Here is a 15,119-nt window from a genome sequence, read left to right as displayed (position 1 = left end):
CTGCCTTCTACTTCCAAGCCAGTATAAAAGTTAAGGCCGCCCAACGTAACCTATGTGATCCACTAACTCGGATACCCAATAGCGCACACCAAAGGGTATAATGAAGACAAGGCGGAACCCAAATAGGCGCCACCACCTAGCTATAGTGAAAATATAATCAAAGTAGATAGACTTTGCAAGAGGAATACACAAGAAAACACGTGCTAAGCCATGCAGGGTCGTATCATTGGGAGGCTGGATCAATAAACAATCAAGGAACACAGATGTGGGAAAGTTGGCACCTGTGTGCACTAGGCTTTATCAGAAGTATCGCGCATACGTTAATTCGCTATAACTTTAGGATGAACAAGATGTCCGAGATTATTGAGTTAATATCTATCCCTAGTGTGACTATTGTGACTCATGCACGTACGCACGCACGCACTTACGCACGTCTGCAGTCGCACAGAGTAAATTGTTCCACGACCTTACACAGTGGTACGATGGAATAGTTAATAATAATTGAAAGAAGGAAATAAAAATTAGGGGGACGCTCAAGCTTCCCCTTAACGTTTGATGGGATACAACGCCTTCTCATTCTTCTCTCTATCTCTCTATTTCGGTGGACAACCGCAGTTAATTGCAAATTGGTTATAGGAAAGTAAAGGCGCAGCATCTGTCACAGATCCCGGTGGGAACCTGGACCGCATCTGCATATTTACTACCACATTCCGAATATTTCAGACAAAACTCGACGATACTCAAGCGAAAACCGGGTTAGCGAGGTGGCTTTTGGACCAAATGAGCTGTAACGCTTCGCATATATATGCTGCACTCTCGATAGACGACACTCGGGTATATTGCCGACATGAGGATAAATGGAACAGCTTGGGACAAATATTTGCCCGCCTCAGTTAAAACACGGGGATTAGGAAAGCTTTATTCCTTATATATCAATATGCCGAGGCCGACTGTGTTTATCCAGAACACAAATGTGGTCCTGATAGTTTTCAAATAAAAATGAAAGGCACGCAAAGAGCCGATCGCCCGGACGATTCGCCTGTCGAACGTAACTTCCTGCGAACACAAGCATTGTGCAAAAAGTAACATTTGGTTCTTTTGAGAAAATTCAAAGGGATTGCGTTTTGAGAATCCCGCGCAACATGACGAGGATCGATCGGTTCCTGCACCAGTGGCGGTCTACATTGTTAAATTCTTCAACGTCAGCCTCACACGCAGAAATATGGTATGAAATGCCAGAATATATATAAAGTTCCTCGAATCCCCTTTTCCCCAGCCGCGTATTCACTGCTGCTATAATATATCATTAAATAACATTGTCCATATCAAAGTAAAGTCTCCTGCAATACCGCAGGTTTCCCCTCTACATTCCATGAGGCAGTCGGCTTAGCAGGAGAAAAGTGGAAAATTCGTATCATTGAAACAGCTATTTTTATGCAACATTGAGTTATACCGCGTGCATGATATATATTGACACTATATCATTTGAGCCTGCTGATAGAAATATACATTGCGCAACAGGAGGTGAAATTAACTGTTATTTATACATATTTTGAAATAACGCTTTAACCGCGCGCTAATTGAGCCGCGGCGGGTATGGTACACTCTGTGGTTGATCGCGAGTTGTCATGAACTTATGCTTGAATTTGTGAACTGGTAGGCGCTGATTGTCTGTTTGAAGCATACTTAGTATTAAGTGCCTAAGATTTGCGCGGTAACTGCGATGAACCTACGAATGTAATTGTCCATTTTTTTTTATGGTTAAATGGTAACCTCTGAATTTAAACAACCTCATCATAAAGTTAACCTATAACATAACTCTAAGCAAACTCACGGTAAACCGAAGAGATCACGTGCCTTTAAGGTTTATATGTTAACCGTCAATTACTTTTGCCAGTGCCCTCGAAACCTATCAATCCTAAACGCCCTTAAATTCGTTTCGCAGCCTCCGTGAGTTTACATTTCGTACGGGGTCAAGAAAAGAGGCGGTGAGCTTTTATGAGCTTTCATCCGGATCCGGTGCACTTCGCCCTGCGACCTTCTACTGATTTTCATGCATCCCTAGAACAAATGGACAAAATATATTTTTGTCAGAAACTTGCAGCAGTTACTATGTGATTCAATCGTTATTTACCAGCTTGAGCTCGAAGTCACGGGCTTTAGTCGAGCTGCAGAAGCCGCATTATGATGGAAACCAAACGCGAAAACGGAAATGTGGTTTGCGATTAATATGACAGCCCGAGGGACTCTAAATAACCCACGTACTGCTTTGGGAAGTATAAATCCGCATGGACTATGTAATCTCTGCATAAGCACTCATAATATACAGTGTTCTGCAACTTAACCGTCTTGGAAAAGTTTCCAAGACGGTTCCGATAAAGTTACTGAACACTATATACGTAGCCAGGTCTTGCTATTTTGGCTAAATGAAGCTGCAGGTGTTCTACTGCCCCACACTTGGTTTATGTGGAAGATATTACATACATTCACTCCAAGCCATATTTTTTTCATGCAAAGAACTACAGCCGCTGGTATCAAGACGGGGGTTCTACAGAAGCCGTAGAAAAAAGAAAAGAAAAGAAAAGAAACTACCTCGACGCTTCTTGAACGACGAGGGAGGGGGGGGGGGGGAGGGGGAGTACGTGAAAAAGAAAGAAAACTGCTTCTCGCTGCGCGGGACCCGCTGCCCCCCATCGGCCCATCTCTTTTCCTTGCGGCAAAGCGGAAAGAACCACGGGGAGGCGAAAGGCATCGAGGCACCCTACCGCGGGGGGCGACAGGAATGCCGAAGCAGAGAGAGATAGCGCGAAAAAAAAAAAAAAAAGAATTGCATGCACCGCACACAGGGAGATTCTCGCTGCTTTTTGCAGCTTCTCTCCCCCCCTCCTCCCTTCTTGAGGTCACATGTCCAAATGGCGGGAAAACACATCCCGCGCGAGCTAAGATGCGCGGCCGCGGCGTCACTCAGTCGACGGCCAGCCTCCGTGTGGGCGCGATGCGTACTGCCTAATCTTATCGTCCGCTTTTATTTCGCGCAAATTCAATCTGTCTCAACCTCCTGGTGCAGTCAGCGTTTGAAAAGAACAGCCCATATATGCAGCTGATGATTGCAGCCGCTTGTACAGATTCTTCGTGCCGAAGTTCACCAAAACATGCGTAAGTACATGATCTTTCGGTCTTGATCAGAGGAGCTTTTTGCTAGATTCGATATTATACTGAACATAATAATGTATTGTTTTGGAGCATATGTTCGTCTTGTTATATACCCCTTGCATCTTTCTTCATATATATATATAATTGGTGTGGGCGCTGATCGCGCAGGAAGACTTGCTGAGCCGTTTGGAAACAAGGCTGCGGCTGGCTGCGGTGGCAGAATTGGCTCATTTTGCAGTCTGGGTCCTTCGGTATCTCCTGCCCCAAAATGCTCGCCTTTTAACATGGAGGGACACTCACTATACCGATCAGGTAAGTCCAATTAGCACATATTTTGTTCGATACGACAATATACTGCAACTGTTTCTGGAGCGCGTATATATATGCGCATCTTGTTACTACGTGCATTTTTTTTTTTTTTTTTTTATAATCGATGTGTGCGCATTTCGCTCTGATTGCGCAGGAAGACGTGCTGAGCCGACTTGGAAACGATGCTGTGGCGGTGGAATTAGCTCTTTTCGCTGCAGTCCGAGGTCCGATCTCCTCTGCCCCAAAACGCCCGTCTTTCACTTCATATCGAAGTGCATGCACTGACATGTATACCCATCAGGTAAGTCAAATTAGCGCTGATTTTCTTCTATACGATAATGAACTGCAACTAATTGTGTATTGTTTTGAGACTTATGCGCATCTTGTTACTGTAAATGCATATTTTGTAATTGGTATGCGCGCCTTGCGCTGATCGTGCAGGGAGGCGATATCAGCTGATCTGGAAACTGGCTGCGACAGTGGAAGCTCGTTTCGCCGAAGCCCGAAGTCCTTGGTCTCCTCTACACTAAAACGCTGGCCTTTCACTTCTTTATGGCGGTGCACTTGCCGGACAGGTATTAGCGCTGATTTTGTTTGAAAAATTCGATTATCCGACTCACATCGATGGGACGCATGCAACCCAGTTAAATGTCAAATGCTATCACTGATATAAATATTGCAGCACCCCTCGCCATAAGAGCGATCAGAAGCTGTACAAGCATCATCGCTGCTGCCAAGCAAGCTCGTGCCAGGACTGAGTACAATGTTTATGCCGTGTTTATTATTATTATTATTATTATTATTTTTATTTTTTTTTTTTTGCTGCTGTAATGATGTCTATACGTGAAAATTGATGATTGAGTGATGCGGTATGCTGGCAAGGTAAGTGAGCTAGTGCGTTCATTTTGTGGATTTTGGAATTATATATGTGATGCACACAGATCTGAGCCGTTTCACATTGATTTTGCTCTGTGCGCTTGCTTTCTGGGCAAGCAGTTGTATTTCCATCGTGCGGATTATTTCCTGGTGCTTACATGCTCATGAGGTGTTCAGCTAACCTGTTTCAAGCTTTAAAAATTTACAACGGGTTCTATAAGCTTCTAAGAGTTGGGCTGTCTAAATAGCCGAATTTTTAAAATAATGCTCGGTTGTTAAATAACGAAAATAAATCAGATGACTTATCGTTAAATATCCGGTCGCTTTTGCTGTAAAAGTTCCATCTAGTTTGAGAAAATTAAGCTGTATTCTACGGAATAAACTTATTGTAGGTTTCATGTAAATATCGCGGAAACTGTTTGTTCAGCCGCGTTGGAATCCCTCATACGCGCTCTATGACAAGCGCGGACACTTGGTTTTGCTAGAATTATTAAATTGCAGCATTAGCATTCAAGAACGCGCTTCGGGAGGATAAGGTTTGACTGCGCTACGGTTTCAAATTGCAACATCATGACTCCAGCAAAACGAAGTGATCGCGCCTTTCTCGCGGATTCACGGATCCTGATTACCTATTGCTGCTTTGCGCTAATGCGTTTTCAGTAGGGTCGCATGAAGTCAAGCGCATAAAATATATTGATGTGATAGTGCAGTTGGTGGCAGTGAGCAGACATTATTTTTTCTACCTTTCACCCTATATTTGCCTGCAATGTAAAAGTCTAGGCGAAAAGGAAATATTTCATTAAAACACTTGTCTTCGTACAGCTGACCAAGATGGAACCTGCCGCAGATCCGACCAGTCGCAGACATCAAGTGATCGACAGGCTGCCAAAAGAAGGAGACCAAGCCTCAAGCCAATCTTCCATATGTGGCACACGCGCAGTCATATATCCACGCTTATTAAAAAGCAAATCGCGAGCTTTTTCTGAACGCTGTTGACAAATAAATTTTTCACCAAATACTGCAGCTTTTGTTTCTTCATGACATCAGAAAAGCTACTGCTTTTCTTGATGCATTTGTATGTGCTACCCCGTTATATATGCATGGCCCACGATATATTAAATGCATGGCATGATACCTGCACGAGGGGCGATGCCGGCCACTAACCGGCGTCGGGAAGCAACCGGCCGACGTATGGTCTTTCGTCAGCAAAATGCTAGGGCAGACGAGCGGCCGACCATTCAGTAACGCTGGCAGACGGCAGGCCCACGTGCGGCAGGTGGTCGGTCACGTCGGGCCAAAAGGTTGGGCCGTACCCAAGCATCCTTGGCCGACCATTTACGTGTGGCCGACGTTCGGAAAATGGTCGGGAGCCTACTTAGTCGGCTAGTAAACCACGGCAAGCGGTCGGCCCGGAGGTAGCCGCTAGCCATTTCGGCAAGTAGTTCGCAGCGGGCTTTGGCCCGACTTTTTGGCCGGACTAAATGCCGGGCACGGCGCCAGGTTAATGGCAAGAGTGCGGCAATGCGTCGGCCCGACTGTTGAGGCGGTACATTGAAAAAAGGTTATGAAGAGCATGACTGCTACTTTTTTTTTAAATTTGCCTGTTACTCGGCTTTGGTTTTTCGCGATGTTATGTAATTTGCGCTTAGTATGGAACAAAATGATACATGCTATTTATTGTAAATGTTTTGTTACATTAATTAATGCTATTGTATGTTTAACTTGTCGCTCACATTTTTAGTGAACCTTATAGCTGTTAGTAAAATTATTTACCGAGTTCTGATAAACAGCACGCCACAAGGTGACCGCGATTTCATGTGTAGATCATGTCATTATACATTATACTGTTTGCTTATTACGAAGCGCAGCTGTAGGTGATGTAACATCAGTTATATTTTTGGCGCACAAGCTCCCGTACACCCCATTTAGCCCGTATCACTCACTGAAATTCGCTATATGGCAGCTGGGCACTTGAGTAGACGCAACTTCGCATTGTAAGGGAGGAGAAGGCTATTGTGTAAAATAAAAGAAGCGGACAGAAGAGAAAAAGCACACGGGGGGCAGAAATTATGCGTAGGGCACTGGCAAGCCTTGGCCGCGGCGAACGCTCCAGCAGGCAAGCAGAGACAAATTCTAAAAACACTACTTCGCAGCAGGAGAAGAGAAATGCGTACACGGAGGGAGACTCGGACGAAACAAAACCGACCTCACGCTCGGACGTTTCGAAGGAAGGGCGGAAAAGAGGGGGAAAATGGGAAGGGCGGGGCAACTGTGTCACCCCCGCAGCTCGAAAGTTGGTGGCGAGCGTTCCTGACTGGGCGAGAGAAGAAATGTATACACGCCGACTTTGAAGAGAGCATGCAGTTTTGTGGTATTTGTATACTATTTTTGAAGGAGCTCTTTTCGAACAAAGTTGTCTTACGATCAAATACATGAAGAAAAAAAAACGAAGGAAAATGATTATTGTCCAGGTTATTAATCGCATACTGTTTTTCTCAAAACAGTCTGGTAAAGCTAAGAGCCGCGAGAAAACAGGCCAGCGTCCTTGTCATTTGGTTTTGTTTCTTTGCGTGTGGCCCATTCATCCTCTTTTACGACCTGCCGGGGTGGGACGGGCGGCTCTTTTCATTTTTTTTTTTTTTTCGGAAGTCGGAGGGGCGCATTTTCGCAGCGAGCGGTCCGATTCTACACCGGAAACTAACCCCCTCTCCTCCCCCGCTTCTTGTCAACAGTTCTTGGAAGACTCGGCAGCTTGTGCTCGTGGGTGCGTGCGTGCTTTCAAGTTCGTTGCAGAAGTGTAGAGCGCGACCAAGAGACGATCTCGAGCGCGCGAGGACGCTGTACGTGCGAACGAAATGTTGGAAATGCAAGCGCGTTTTCCAAAGTTGCGCGTTATTAGTTAAAATTACAAGACAGTCAACTTTGTTACCTTCAATAACTAGGCGCTGGACAACCAGACCTCTTTTTCATTCGCATTTATATATTGTCAGGACCAGTGACTGTAATAGTTTTCAACCGCTGTATCCTTTCAGTAACTCCGCCAAGCCATCCTGAAGTAACGCGCTCCTCCGGCGCGTTTGGACAAAAAAAAAATCGAAGATGCTCCGCTTTTTCTGTTTTTCTGTTTGTTTGTTTTTTCCTTTTTTCTTTTTGCTCAATAATGGGAGTGTGGTTTCATAGGAACGATACAGTTGATTTTTATTTATTTTATTAGTATTTCGCTTTTGTTTTACAGAATGTTTTGAATTATGGCTTCTATATTTTCTTGCTTGTTACTGTCCACTCCTGGTCCGCGAGAGACATATTTTCTCAACGCATCCTGCATATCAATATGAGTTTGAGACCCCTATGTTATACAGAGTGATTGAAAATTAATAATATTTATTGAGAGCTGCACGAGGTACGCGCAATAAAAGAAGCTAATTGAAAAGAATTCTTTCCTGAAGCAGCTGCCGCAATTTCGTGTTTTTGTTGTGGCTTCAGACTAATAATATGGAGAACTTTTAGTTTTAAGGCGTGAACATGTATCGGAAGGGATTAAAGCGAATTATCTGTCGTACGTACTAAGCCGAGAGATCGCTTGTAGAATAGCCCTGCATGTGGAAGGAATGCTGCATAGGTCCAGAAACTTAAGACTTCTGCTTGAAAAGTACCGGGATAAGAGAGTAGAAACGATCATGACGTCATAGGCGTGAACTTCAACCATTTACTTAGCAGGGAACCAAAGAAATCTTATTGATAAACATGGAAATAGCAAAGCACACTGGGACAATAAATAATGTTTCAGTAAAACAGCAAACAGTACCGAACATATAAGGTAGCGGCAAGAAATATATAATGCAGTGAGTTTCTGGTCACATGTTGTATATCAGTAATGCGCAGCTGCAACAGGATTCCCTCGGGAGCTCTGACCACCTAACAAATTTCCAGACAGTCGATTGCTCGATCCTTTGTGCTCACACATATACGCGTGAGCCGCAGGCTTGCGTCTTTCAAGACAAGAACCGAGTTCAAATCACTTCGATGTACAAGTGACCTTCCTGAGTTTGATGTGCCGCGTCAACAACCTCCGGATAAAGCTTTGCTCTCCAAGAGCTAACAGATGGCTATATCTAGGTGAGACGCACTAGCATGGGGAACAGTAGACAACGGGGTCACCGAAAGAATACGACCGACCGCGTTCCTATTCTGCCAAATGATCAATCCCACGGACTTCACTACACGTTGTTCGAACGCTTCGCGCGGCCTTCCACTGTGCGACGAAAAAGCTCACGGCGCTAGGCAGCGGAATGTCCAAGCTGCGACACAGTCCTTAAGGACACGTGTGTGAGACTCAACCTGACCAAAGTTGATACAGTGCAGATCAATATGCCAGCTGTAAAGCCTGTTTAATTTGGTGGGGATCGAATACGCCACACTCAGTGCGCCACCGAAAGTCTCTTACAGCATGCGGGAGATTGGGTGCAACAGGCGTCTCCCACTTCGCATACCTTTGGCACATATGTGTAGGGGCGCAGAATAGCAGAGCGCTTCGCAGAGATTAGATACTGCTATGGCTATCCATGCTCCGTCTACGAACATCTCCTCTAACTATGCGAACACGTGCGCCTGCTTCCCCTGACCATGCACTACAAACATCTGCCTTCTACTTCCAAGCCAGTATAAAAGTTAAGGCCGCCCAACGTAACCTATGTGATCCACTAACTCGGATACCCAATAGCGCACACCAAAGGGTATAATGAAGACAAGGCGGAACCCAAATAGGCGCCACCACCTAGCTATAGTGAAAATATAATCAAAGTAGATAGACTTTGCAAGAGGAATACACAAGAAAACACGTGCTAAGCCATGCAGGGTCGTATCATTGGGAGGCTGGATCAATAAACAATCAAGGAACACAGATGTGGGAAAGTTGGCACCTGTGTGCACTAGGCTTTATCAGAAGTATCGCGCATACGTTAATTCGCTATAACTTTAGGATGAACAAGATGTCCGAGATTATTGAGTTAATATCTATCCCTAGTGTGACTATTGTGACTCATGCACGTACGCACGCACGCACTTACGCACGTCTGCAGTCGCACAGAGTAAATTGTTCCACGACCTTACACAGTGGTACGATGGAATAGTTAATAATAATTGAAAGAAGGAAATAAAAATTAGGGGGACGCTCAAGCTTCCCCTTAACGTTTGATGGGATACAACGCCTTCTCATTCTTCTCTCTATCTCTCTATTTCGGTGGACAACCGCAGTTAATTGCAAATTGGTTATAGGAAAGTAAAGGCGCAGCATCTGTCACAGATCCCGGTGGGAACCTGGACCGCATCTGCATATTTACTACCACATTCCGAATATTTCAGACAAAACTCGACGATACTCAAGCGAAAACCGGGTTAGCGAGGTGGCTTTTGGACCAAATGAGCTGTAACGCTTCGCATATATATGCTGCACTCTCGATAGACGACACTCGGGTATATTGCCGACATGAGGATAAATGGAACAGCTTGGGACAAATATTTGCCCGCCTCAGTTAAAACACGGGGATTAGGAAAGCTTTATTCCTTATATATCAATATGCCGAGGCCGACTGTGTTTATCCAGAACACAAATGTGGTCCTGATAGTTTTCAAATAAAAATGAAAGGCACGCAAAGAGCCGATCGCCCGGACGATTCGCCTGTCGAACGTAACTTCCTGCGAACACAAGCATTGTGCAAAAAGTAACATTTGGTTCTTTTGAGAAAATTCAAAGGGATTGCGTTTTGAGAATCCCGCGCAACATGACGAGGATCGATCGGTTCCTGCACCAGTGGCGGTCTACATTGTTAAATTCTTCAACGTCAGCCTCACACGCAGAAATATGGTATGAAATGCCAGAATATATATAAAGTTCCTCGAATCCCCTTTTCCCCAGCCGCGTATTCACTGCTGCTATAATATATCATTAAATAACATTGTCCATATCAAAGTAAAGTCTCCTGCAATACCGCAGGTTTCCCCTCTACATTCCATGAGGCAGTCGGCTTAGCAGGAGAAAAGTGGAAAATTCGTATCATTGAAACAGCTATTTTTATGCAACATTGAGTTATACCGCGTGCATGATATATATTGACACTATATCATTTGAGCCTGCTGATAGAAATATACATTGCGCAACAGGAGGTGAAATTAACTGTTATTTATACATATTTTGAAATAACGCTTTAACCGCGCGCTAATTGAGCCGCGGCGGGTATGGTACACTCTGTGGTTGATCGCGAGTTGTCATGAACTTATGCTTGAATTTGTGAACTGGTAGGCGCTGATTGTCTGTTTGAAGCATACTTAGTATTAAGTGCCTAAGATTTGCGCGGTAACTGCGATGAACCTACGAATGTAATTGTCCATTTTTTTTTATGGTTAAATGGTAACCTCTGAATTTAAACAACCTCATCATAAAGTTAACCTATAACATAACTCTAAGCAAACTCACGGTAAACCGAAGAGATCACGTGCCTTTAAGGTTTATATGTTAACCGTCAATTACTTTTGCCAGTGCCCTCGAAACCTATCAATCCTAAACGCCCTTAAATTCGTTTCGCAGCCTCCGTGAGTTTACATTTCGTACGGGGTCAAGAAAAGAGGCGGTGAGCTTTTATGAGCTTTCATCCGGATCCGGTGCACTTCGCCCTGCGACCTTCTACTGATTTTCATGCATCCCTAGAACAAATGGACAAAATATATTTTTGTCAGAAACTTGCAGCAGTTACTATGTGATTCAATCGTTATTTACCAGCTTGAGCTCGAAGTCACGGGCTTTAGTCGAGCTGCAGAAGCCGCATTATGATGGAAACCAAACGCGAAAACGGAAATGTGGTTTGCGATTAATATGACAGCCCGAGGGACTCTAAATAACCCACGTACTGCTTTGGGAAGTATAAATCCGCATGGACTATGTAATCTCTGCATAAGCACTCATAATATACAGTGTTCTGCAACTTAACCGTCTTGGAAAAGTTTCCAAGACGGTTCCGATAAAGTTACTGAACACTATATACGTAGCCAGGTCTTGCTATTTTGGCTAAATGAAGCTGCAGGTGTTCTACTGCCCCACACTTGGTTTATGTGGAAGATATTACATACATTCACTCCAAGCCATATTTTTTTCATGCAAAGAACTACAGCCGCTGGTATCAAGACGGGGGTTCTACAGAAGCCGTAGAAAAAAGAAAAGAAAAGAAAAGAAACTACCTCGACGCTTCTTGAACGACGAGGGAGGGGGGGGGGGGAGGGGGAGTACGTGAAAAAGAAAGAAAACTGCTTCTCGCTGCGCGGGACCCGCTGCCCCCCATCGGCCCATCTCTTTTCCTTGCGGCAAAGCGGAAAGAACCACGGGGAGGCGAAAGGCATCGAGGCACCCTACCGCGGGGGGCGACAGGAATGCCGAAGCAGAGAGAGATAGCGCGAAAAAAAAAAAAAAAAGAATTGCATGCACCGCACACAGGGAGATTCTCGCTGCTTTTTGCAGCTTCTCTCCCCCCCTCCTCCCTTCTTGAGGTCACATGTCCAAATGGCGGGAAAACACATCCCGCGCGAGCTAAGATGCGCGGCCGCGGCGTCACTCAGTCGACGGCCAGCCTCCGTGTGGGCGCGATGCGTACTGCCTAATCTTATCGTCCGCTTTTATTTCGCGCAAATTCAATCTGTCTCAACCTCCTGGTGCAGTCAGCGTTTGAAAAGAACAGCCCATATATGCAGCTGATGATTGCAGCCGCTTGTACAGATTCTTCGTGCCGAAGTTCACCAAAACATGCGTAAGTACATGATCTTTCGGTCTTGATCAGAGGAGCTTTTTGCTAGATTCGATATTATACTGAACATAATAATGTATTGTTTTGGAGCATATGTTCGTCTTGTTATATACCCCTTGCATCTTTCTTCATATATATATATAATTGGTGTGGGCGCTGATCGCGCAGGAAGACTTGCTGAGCCGTTTGGAAACAAGGCTGCGGCTGGCTGCGGTGGCAGAATTGGCTCATTTTGCAGTCTGGGTCCTTCGGTATCTCCTGCCCCAAAATGCTCGCCTTTTAACATGGAGGGACACTCACTATACCGATCAGGTAAGTCCAATTAGCACATATTTTGTTCGATACGACAATATACTGCAACTGTTTCTGGAGCGCGTATATATATGCGCATCTTGTTACTACGTGCATTTTTTTTTTTTTTTTTTATAATCGATGTGTGCGCATTTCGCTCTGATTGCGCAGGAAGACGTGCTGAGCCGACTTGGAAACGATGCTGTGGCGGTGGAATTAGCTCTTTTCGCTGCAGTCCGAGGTCCGATCTCCTCTGCCCCAAAACGCCCGTCTTTCACTTCATATCGAAGTGCATGCACTGACATGTATACCCATCAGGTAAGTCAAATTAGCGCTGATTTTCTTCTATACGATAATGAACTGCAACTAATTGTGTATTGTTTTGAGACTTATGCGCATCTTGTTACTGTAAATGCATATTTTGTAATTGGTATGCGCGCCTTGCGCTGATCGTGCAGGGAGGCGATATCAGCTGATCTGGAAACTGGCTGCGACAGTGGAAGCTCGTTTCGCCGAAGCCCGAAGTCCTTGGTCTCCTCTACACTAAAACGCTGGCCTTTCACTTCTTTATGGCGGTGCACTTGCCGGACAGGTATTAGCGCTGATTTTGTTTGAAAAATTCGATTATCCGACTCACATCGATGGGACGCATGCAACCCAGTTAAATGTCAAATGCTATCACTGATATAAATATTGCAGCACCCCTCGCCATAAGAGCGATCAGAAGCTGTACAAGCATCATCGCTGCTGCCAAGCAAGCTCGTGCCAGGACTGAGTACAATGTTTATGCCGTGTTTATTATTATTATTATTATTATTATTTTTATTTTTTTTTTTTGCTGCTGTAATGATGTCTATACGTGAAAATTGATGATTGAGTGATGCGGTATGCTGGCAAGGTAAGTGAGCTAGTGCGTTCATTTTGTGGATTTTGGAATTATATATGTGATGCACACAGATCTGAGCCGTTTCACATTGATTTTGCTCTGTGCGCTTGCTTTCTGGGCAAGCAGTTGTATTTCCATCGTGCGGATTATTTCCTGGTGCTTACATGCTCATGAGGTGTTCAGCTAACCTGTTTCAAGCTTTAAAAATTTACAACGGGTTCTATAAGCTTCTAAGAGTTGGGCTGTCTAAATAGCCGAATTTTTAAAATAATGCTCGGTTGTTAAATAACGAAAATAAATCAGATGACTTATCGTTAAATATCCGGTCGCTTTTGCTGTAAAAGTTCCATCTAGTTTGAGAAAATTAAGCTGTATTCTACGGAATAAACTTATTGTAGGTTTCATGTAAATATCGCGGAAACTGTTTGTTCAGCCGCGTTGGAATCCCTCATACGCGCTCTATGACAAGCGCGGACACTTGGTTTTGCTAGAATTATTAAATTGCAGCATTAGCATTCAAGAACGCGCTTCGGGAGGATAAGGTTTGACTGCGCTACGGTTTCAAATTGCAACATCATGACTCCAGCAAAACGAAGTGATCGCGCCTTTCTCGCGGATTCACGGATCCTGATTACCTATTGCTGCTTTGCGCTAATGCGTTTTCAGTAGGGTCGCATGAAGTCAAGCGCATAAAATATATTGATGTGATAGTGCAGTTGGTGGCAGTGAGCAGACATTATTTTTTCTACCTTTCACCCTATATTTGCCTGCAATGTAAAAGTCTAGGCGAAAAGGAAATATTTCATTAAAACACTTGTCTTCGTACAGCTGACCAAGATGGAACCTGCCGCAGATCCGACCAGTCGCAGACATCAAGTGATCGACAGGCTGCCAAAAGAAGGAGACCAAGCCTCAAGCCAATCTTCCATATGTGGCACACGCGCAGTCATATATCCACGCTTATTAAAAAGCAAATCGCGAGCTTTTTCTGAACGCTGTTGACAAATAAATTTTTCACCAAATACTGCAGCTTTTGTTTCTTCATGACATCAGAAAAGCTACTGCTTTTCTTGATGCATTTGTATGTGCTACCCCGTTATATATGCATGGCCCACGATATATTAAATGCATGGCATGATACCTGCACGAGGGGCGATGCCGGCCACTAACCGGCGTCGGGAAGCAACCGGCCGACGTATGGTCTTTCGTCAGCAAAATGCTAGGGCAGACGAGCGGCCGACCATTCAGTAACGCTGGCAGACGGCAGGCCCACGTGCGGCAGGTGGTCGGTCACGTCGGGCCAAAAGGTTGGGCCGTAGTCGATTGCCTAAAATCGGCCAACGTTAGGTCAGTGTCAATCCCCGACGCCGGCCCTCATTCGGGTGCCGAAGGTCGGCCGGCCACTTTTTGGTCGGTGAGAAAGGTCGGCCCTATCTTTTGCCACACACTTTTTTTTGCTTGGGTATGCGCCACCTGCCTTTTGTATTTTGTGAAAACTACCTTGCAACAGTAGCCTTTAAGCCACAGAATCCTTGGCCTACATCGTTTTAATTCACTCGTTTTCATTCTCGGGATAAAAATTCAAACGCTGAAGAGCGTGAAGGACTGTCCGTTGAACATGCATGCATGGGTACATGAGCGCAGCCGCGGTATCCAAGTTGAAACGGACGTTCAGGGCACAAGATTAATTCCCGGGTCGCTCGAAATTGAATTTGGCTTTCCTGCAGTAACGCACTTGCACAATTGAACCGCTGAACGATTATGGTCTAATTGCCATAGTTTTTTTCTTCAAGGACCATATATAGTTATTTGAT

General features: G+C 44.8%; 2 long non-coding RNA genes across 2 annotated transcripts; both read left to right on the top strand.

Moving 5' to 3' along the window:
• The first annotated feature begins 2,630 nt into the window (after nt 1–2,630).
• On the top strand, nt 2,631–5,362 carry LOC146175212 (uncharacterized). The gene is made up of 5 exons (XR_014702152.1): nt 2,631–3,156; nt 3,322–3,465; nt 3,617–3,763; nt 3,904–4,037; nt 5,161–5,362. It is a non-coding gene; the product is annotated as an uncharacterized LOC146175212 (long non-coding RNA).
• A 6,234-nt stretch (nt 5,363–11,596) lies between these two features.
• On the top strand, nt 11,597–14,337 carry LOC146175211 (uncharacterized). The gene is made up of 5 exons (XR_014702151.1): nt 11,597–12,131; nt 12,297–12,440; nt 12,591–12,737; nt 12,878–13,011; nt 14,134–14,337. It is a non-coding gene; the product is annotated as an uncharacterized LOC146175211 (long non-coding RNA).
• Nucleotides 14,338–15,119: the final 782 nt, after the last annotated feature.

The sequence above is a fragment of the Amblyomma maculatum genome, chromosome 11 (genome assembly GCF_055883805.1).
Source record: "Amblyomma maculatum isolate TAMU_Amacu chromosome 11, ASM5588380v1, whole genome shotgun sequence".
NCBI lineage: Eukaryota > Metazoa > Arthropoda > Arachnida > Ixodida > Ixodidae > Amblyomma > Amblyomma maculatum.
Note: the sequence above shows the minus strand (reverse complement) of the source record. Positions and strands in the feature narration are given on the sequence as shown.